Below are 7,642 nucleotides of genomic sequence, written 5' to 3'. Positions count from 1 at the left end.
CGATGGTAGCTCCGGTCTTGGGGATGTCCACATGGTAGTCATGATTAGGCCGTATCTCAGCTCGCTAATAGCCCGCGGGAAAATTAGGGTGTACATCTGCCCCCCAAGCCCCTGCTCGTGGTACACGACGTCGCATAGGGCCACAGTAGGGGCTTTTAGGCTTCCCCATGAAATCTTCATATTCCACATTCTACGTAGGCGCCGAATACGTGGAACATCGTGGTTGGTGACGGTACGTCTTCCGAGAACCGCATTTAATGGCCTAGCCTATACTCAGCCGTCGTTTCGTCTTTTGAGTGGAGGGCCTTGGATCCCACATCAGGGCAATCCAACGGCCCTCTTTACGTGGCCCTTCTCGTATATAAAAGAGGTGGCCACCTTACGCATGGGCCACCCGTTCATTTGAAATTTTTCAGAAATTTTCCTCTTCTTCTTGCTCTCAAAAATCCCCCCTTTTCTTTCTTTTCGGTTACGATCTTCGGCGTTCTAGAAACTCAGGTGCCAGGGTTCCTTTGAAGCTTTTGGAATCAACTACTCCGACGAAGCCCCTACCTAGGCGATCCCTTCATCCTTTTCTCAACCAAAACACTCTGTAAGTCTCCTGACTGTGCATGTTTCGAAATTATTTTTCACTGTAGCTTAGGTAAATATTTACTGTAGCTGCATGCAAGGTTTTGTTGGTTTTTTGTGGGCATGAAGGGTGAAAGCCTTTTAGGTTAAGGTATCGTTTGTGGTAGATAAACATTTAGGAACACGGTTTATAAGGTGCCTTTTCTGGGGAAATTTCTGGGTAGGATTTTTGGTATGCTTGTTCAAAATATTCAGTATTTTGGGTACAAAACTGGGTAGCTTAGGGGACACGCTTCACAGGCGGTTTTGCCTCTCTTGCCTACTGGAACTTTCCCTCCAAGGCAAAATTCTATCCTGACCCTCCTGACACACGAATTCCGAGTAATCATGGATCTATTGGAAGCACAGGCGCGTGTTCATAGAACCGCGTGGTCTAACTCTCCACGGGTTGGGCTTACCTCAGCTCGTGCCAAGAACACTCCTTTTGATTCTTCCTTATGCTTAGGTCGCCTTTTCTTAAATCTTTTCTTTTGTTCGCTAGGCGACTAGATGGCACCGAAGAAGAATGCTCCAAAGAGGACCACTGGCAGCTCGGCCTCCCAACAGGACAAAGGGAAGGAGGTGATGGCCGAATCCTCGATCCCCACCTTCGGGCCAGCAGTGGAACGGGAGCTCGAGGTGGCCCCCGACGCGTTCTTTGAGGCGGAGAGGATCGTCTCAAAGATTACTGACCAGGTGAGGGTAAACAAGATATTCCTCTCCCATAACATCGAGCTGGGGAGAGGATCTGTGATTGCCCGACCTCCCCTGGAAGGCGAGCGGAGCTGTGCGCCGCTTGATGAGGCGTTCTCAGCATGGAGCCACGAACATTTCAAGGCGGGGGCCTTCCTCCCGTTGGATCAGTACTTTGCTGACTTCCTCAATTACGTGAGGTTGGCCCCATTCCAGCTCCCCCTCAACTCCTACCATTTGTTGGCGGGGTTAAGATACTTGTTCTTGAAACAGGAGTGGGAGGTCCCCACTCCTGCGGACATCCTGTATTTCTTCTGCCTCAAGGCCAGCCCCGAGCAGCGGGGGCGAGGTGACGGGTTTTATTACTTAACCCGATTCCCCAACACGGCTGCGGTCATTGAGCTGCCCAGCCACCCCAACGACTTCAAAGATCAATTCTTTATGGCGACGGGGTTCCGAAACTGCGAGCTCCACTATTTCAACCGTCCTCGTAAGTGCCTTTCGACCTTAGCTCGTAAGTTTAGTATCGGTTAGCTCCTCTTGTATCCATTTCTGACTTAGACTAAATCTGCAGCTATCTTCGTGAGGACAGAGAAGTCTGTGATTCTCGAGAGTCAGTACGAGACACTGGCGGGCTTGCCCCCCAGTGAAAAGGACTATCGTCAGCTCGTGACAAATGAGACGATGGTGGCCTGTAAGCTGATCTCCCCAGGCCAAACTCTGAACCTGAGGAGGCCCCAGGTGCTCCCCCCAGCTCGCGCTATGAGGCCTATCACCGTGGAGGAGGTCGCGAGGGATGAAGATGAGGAGGACGAGGTGCCCCTCGTGAGGACGAGGAAGCGGGCGTTGGAGGCCGCCCAGAGAACGAACGAGGAGAGGATCCGATCCGGAGCAGCCGCGGGTCCTTCTGGCCAAGGTAACCCTTACATGTTTAGGAACTTAGATAGGGCCACCGCCGACCCCCGACTAGCTAGGTATAATCCCAAACAGATCGTCCACCACCACCGAAGTGACCCAGACTTAGATGAAACCCTGCTCCACTGCGTCGACCAGCTCGTGTTGGGCTACGAAAATAGTCGCCCTAGGAGTACCATAGATGTAGACAACACCCTATCCTTTAGGTCGGTCCTATTCGAGGAGTATGGGACTAACCTTCGGTCATGGCCATCACTCCGGGAGGGCACCGTAGCTCCGGGTCTTAGGCAATACGTAGAAGAGTCTAGCCCTGAGATGGCCTCGGATCCAGAACCCGCGCCAGCTCAAGAAGTAATTGACCTAGATCCTCCCGCAGGAGCTCCGGGGCCGATGATCGTAACCATAGATTCTTCTTCTAGCTTGGGGGGTAGGATTCCCTTTAGTACATATATACACTTGAATTCCGCATTTTTTTCCTTTGTTTTTGTTTTTGTATGACTGCTTACTTGTGTACTAACCATATCTTTGTTTTGACAGAAGAGATGTCTCAATCTGGGGGAAAAAGTCTGCGGGCTGCGCTCATCGGGGGGAACTCTTCAGCTGGGGCCTCTGGGCCCAAAATGAAGAAGCTCCGGATGACGAAGAAAGCCGTCGGGACCCCAACCAAGTCTCCTGCAAAGGAGAAAGAGCAGCCCTCAGCCGCCCAGGTCGTGGAAATTGTTCCTCTTACTGTAGGGGAGAGCAGCATGCCCCCACCCCCTCCGCGAGCTCCAGCCTTCGTTCGGGACACAAGGGCGGAGCCCGGGGCTTCGGCAATTGCAACTTCCGAGGTGCACATCCCAGTTGACCCCAGGACCTGGAGAAGATTCCAGAGTCCTTCCGGGGGACGGTGTATGAGACGGCGAACTACGCCGTCAGCCACATCTACAAATTCAACGAGAAGGAGCTCAGGGCCATCGAGACAAGGAGCCTGGTGGGCATGCTGGAATCTTCATTGGGCATGGCCCTAACGGTAAGCTGACCTTACCCTTTTATGGTTTTTGAGTATCATGCCTTGCCCTGTTTTTCCTTTCTCCCTTCTCTTTTTTTTTCTAAGGCAGTTGCCTCTCCGTTTTTGCAGAGTGCCACTGCCCTTCACCGGAGCATAGCCAGGACCAAGGCCTAGCTCGAAGATATGAGGGGCGAGCATCGGGTGGCTAAGGACGCCCTGGCGGCCACGCAGGCCGAGCTGGAAGAAGCCCGTCCCAAGCTTCAAGAGGTCGAGGCAACCAAAGCCGCCCTTGCCGCTGCGCGGGCGGAGCTAAACACTGCGAAGGTTGGGGCCGAGGAGGCCAAGGCCGCCCTCGCTGCTGCGCGGGCGGAGCTGGATACTGCGAAGGCTGGGGCCAAAACTGCCCTGGAATCCGAGCAGGCAGCCTCCGGCACCGCCCTGGAGAACATGCTCTATCAATGCTAGGTCTACAACTCGGACGGTGATTTCTCCTTCTTGGCAACGGACGTCTGGGAGCCTTTGCTGGAGGGGTTTAAGGCTCGCCTCGAGAAAGAAGCACCTTCAGAGACTGGGGAAGTCTCCAGCGCAGCTGAGCAGGAGGGTGAGACGGCGACCTCCACGGGGCAGCTTGGCGGAGCTTAGGGCCTTCCTCTTTTGTACCCTTTCCTTTAATATCATTTATTTTTTTGTTGTAACTTTTGCATGAGGTGTTTCCACCTCGAGACAATTTAACTATCAATTTCATTTTTAATTGATTTATTTCCTTTGTCTTTACGCACTTTAGTTAATATTTTGAAAAACTTAGTTCGCGTTAATTTTTATCAATATCCCGTGCTCTTTAAGAAGAACAGCGATCAATCGATATAAACTAACTTCTAAGTTTTATGACCTGGTTGTTTCCAAGAACTTAATTTGAAAACTTAGTTCGTGTTAACTTTTATCAATATCTCGTGCTCTTTAAGAAGAACAACGATCAATCAATTTAAATTAACTTCTAAGTTTTATGACCTGGTTATATCCAGGGTACAGCTTAGTTCACGTTAATTTTTATCAATATCTCGTGCTCTTTAAGAAGAACAACAATCAATCGATTTGAATTAACTTCTAAGCCTTTAAGGCGACCTGGTTATATCCAGGTACCATATGCCCCCCCAAGTAACTAGGAAAGGGTCTTTCGTGGTTACTTAAGATTATACTTGTAAATATGTACAATCATAAACGAAAAAGTTAATTCTCAATGCGTAATATATAAAAAATGACTTTTTAGGCCTTACAAGGGAATCATTGATAATATCTCTTCAAATGGATGGCGTTCCAAGTTCATGGGACTGCCCCTCCATCGAGTCGAGCTAATTTGTAAGTTCCCTCTTTAATGACCTCGATGACTTGATATGGTCCTTCCCAGTTTGGTCCCAATACTCCATCTTTGGGGTCCTTACCGGCTAAGAAAACCCTCCTGAGGACCAGGTCGCCAATGCTAAAGGCGCGCTTCTTGACTTTAGAGTTGAAATAACGAGAGATTTTTTGCTGATAATGCGCGAGCTGGATTTGCGAATCTTCTCGTCTTTCATCAACCAAGTCAAGGGAAGTGCAAAGTAGCTCGTGGTTTCGGTCCTGGTCATATGCCTGGACCCTATGCGAAAGTACCTTAATCTCCACAGGGAGGACTGCCTCACTCCCAAAGGTCAGGGAGAAGGGAGTATGGCCCGTAGGAGTCCGGTGCGAGGTCCGGTATGCCCAGAGAACCTGGGGGAGCTGTTCTGGCCAGACCCCCTTTGCTTCGTCTAGTCTCTTCTTGAGGCTCGCCTTTAACGTCTTGTTGACAGCCTCGACCTGACCATTCGCCTGAGGATAGGCCACGGAGGAGAAACTTTTCACAATTCCATACCTTTCGCAAAACTTGGTGAATAGGTCGCTGTCGAACTGAGTCCCATTGTCGGAAACGATTTTCTTGGGTAGCCCGAATCGGCAGATAATGCTCTTAACCACGAAGTCGAGGACTTTTTTGGAAGTTATCGTTGCCAAAGGTTCCGCCTCAGCCCACTTCGTAAAGTAGTCGATGGCCACCACGGCGTAACGGACCCCGCCTTTTCCAGTAAGGAGGGCGCCAACCAAGTCGATCCCCCAAACTGCAAATGGCCATGGGGACGAGATCATCTTCAGCTCGACCGAAGGAGCTCGGGCAACGGCGGCGAATCGCTGGCACTTGTCGCACTTCTTGACATACGAGGTCGAGTCCTTGGACAGAGTGGGCCAGTAATATCCTTGCCTCAGGACCTTTAGGGCCAAGCTTTGCCCCCCAGTGTGATCTCCGCAAAAACCCTCATGCACCTCCTGCAGGATGGCCTATGCTTCGCCGGGAAGAACACATCGTAGGAGAGGTAGGGAGTGCCCACGTCGGTATAGAATCTTGTCTACCACCGTATACCTGGGAGCTTGATGTAGTACTCGCCGCGCATCATTACGCCCTTCAGGTATCTTCCCCTCGGTGAGATACTCAAGGATAGGGGTCATCCAGGTCGGCCTGGCGTCGATCATCTCAACCTCTGTCCTGACTTCTTCTATACTTGGTTTTTCCAAGAATTCTACCGGAACTAATCTCAGAGCTTCCGTCTCCCCGGAGGTGGCGAGCTTGGCAAGAGCGTCTGCATTAGCGTTCTGCTCCCAAGGTATCTGCTCGATTGAGCCTCGCCCAAACGCGGATAGTTCAACTTTTACCTTTGCTAGGTAGGCAGCCATCTTGGGTCCTCGTGCTTGATATTCGCCCAGCACCTGGTTTACCACGAGCTGGGAATCACTGAAGCATTGGATGGAGCTCGCCTTCATCTCCTGAGCTACTCTTAACCCGGCCAGCAAAGCTTCGTATTCGGCCTCGTTGTTGGAGGCCTTGAATCCGAATCTCAACGCCGAGTGGAATCTGTGTCCCTCAGGGGATATCAGAATGATTCCAACTCCAGAGCCATTCTCGTTGGATGAACCATCCACGAAGATCCTCCATGATGTCCGGGCCGAGGTGACCTGGGGTGAGTCTTCTGCAGGATCCTCCCGGAATCCTGTGCACTCCGCCACAAAATCGGCCAGGGCCTGACTTTTTATAGCAGTTCGCGGGGTGTATAAAATCTCGAACTGACTGAGTTCGATAACCCACTTTAACAAGCGTCTCGATGCTTCAGGTTTTTGCAAAACCTGCCTTAAAGGCTGATCGGTCATGACGTGTATTGAGTAGGACTGGAAGTACGGCCTGAGCTTTCGCGAGGTCGTGATAAGGCAGAATGCCAATTTCTCCATCAACGGGTACTGGGATTCAGCTCCGAGAAGTCTTTTGCTGATGTAATAGATAGGTCTCTGAACCTGGTTTTCTTCTCAGACTAATACGGCACTAGCTGCATCCTCCGTGACAGCTAGGTAGAGAAAAAGAGGCTCTCCTGCTTTTGGTTTGGATAATACGGGTGGCTCGGCCAGATGTGCCTTTAGGTCGAGGAAAGCGCTTTCGCATTCTTCTGTCCATTCGAACTTTTTATTTCCTCAGAGCAAGTTGTAGAATGGCAAGCACTTATCGGTGGATTTTGAAATAAACCGATTGAGGGCTGCCACCCTTCCTGTCAGGCCTTGGACATCTTTGCGCGACCTGGGTGAGGGAAGCTCAAGCAATGATCTAATCTTGTCGGGGTTTGCCTCGATTCCTCGGGTATTGACGATGAAACCCAGGAATTTTCCTGACGCAACCCCGAAAGTGCACTTCTGTGGATTAAGCCTTATGCCATACTCCCGTAGGATCTTGAAGCACTCTTCCAGGTCGGAAACATGGTTATCGACAGTCTTTGACTTGACTAGCATGTCATCAACGTACACTTCCATGTTCCTCCCGATCTGGTTTGCGAACATTCTATTTACTAACCTTTGGTAGGTAGCACCGGCGTTCTTCAGCCCGAACGGCATGACCTTGTAACAATAAATGTTAGTCGGGGTCATGAAGCTGGTGTGCTCCTGGTCCGCCGGATTCATGGCGATCTGATTGTAGCCTAAGTATGCGTCCATAAAGGACATGAGTTCGTGCCCCGCCGTGGCATCCACCAATTGTTCAATCCTTGGCAATGGAAAACAATCCTTGGGGCAGGCTTTATTCAGGTCGGAGAAGTCGATGCAGGTCCGCCACTTCCCATTGGGCTTCGGGACCAGCACGGGGTTGGCGACCAAAATTGGAAACTTGGCTTCACGGATAAAGCTGCATTTCTTGAGCCGGGCTACTTCTTCTTCTAAGGCTTCAGCCCGGGTTGCTCCAAGGCGCCTTTGCTTCTGGGCCTTTGAAGGAACGCTTTTATCCAGATGAAGGGTGTGCATGATGACACTCGGGCTGATTCCCACCATGTCCTCGTGTGACCACACAAACACATCCAGGTTGTCCTGCAGAAATTTAGTCAGCTCCGCCTTCCT

The sequence above is a fragment of the Humulus lupulus genome, chromosome 7 (genome assembly GCF_963169125.1).
Source record: "Humulus lupulus chromosome 7, drHumLupu1.1, whole genome shotgun sequence".
In the NCBI taxonomy this organism is placed as follows: domain Eukaryota; kingdom Viridiplantae; phylum Streptophyta; class Magnoliopsida; order Rosales; family Cannabaceae; genus Humulus; species Humulus lupulus.
The sequence above is the reverse complement of the archived record's forward strand: the minus strand, read 5'-3'. Positions refer to the sequence as shown.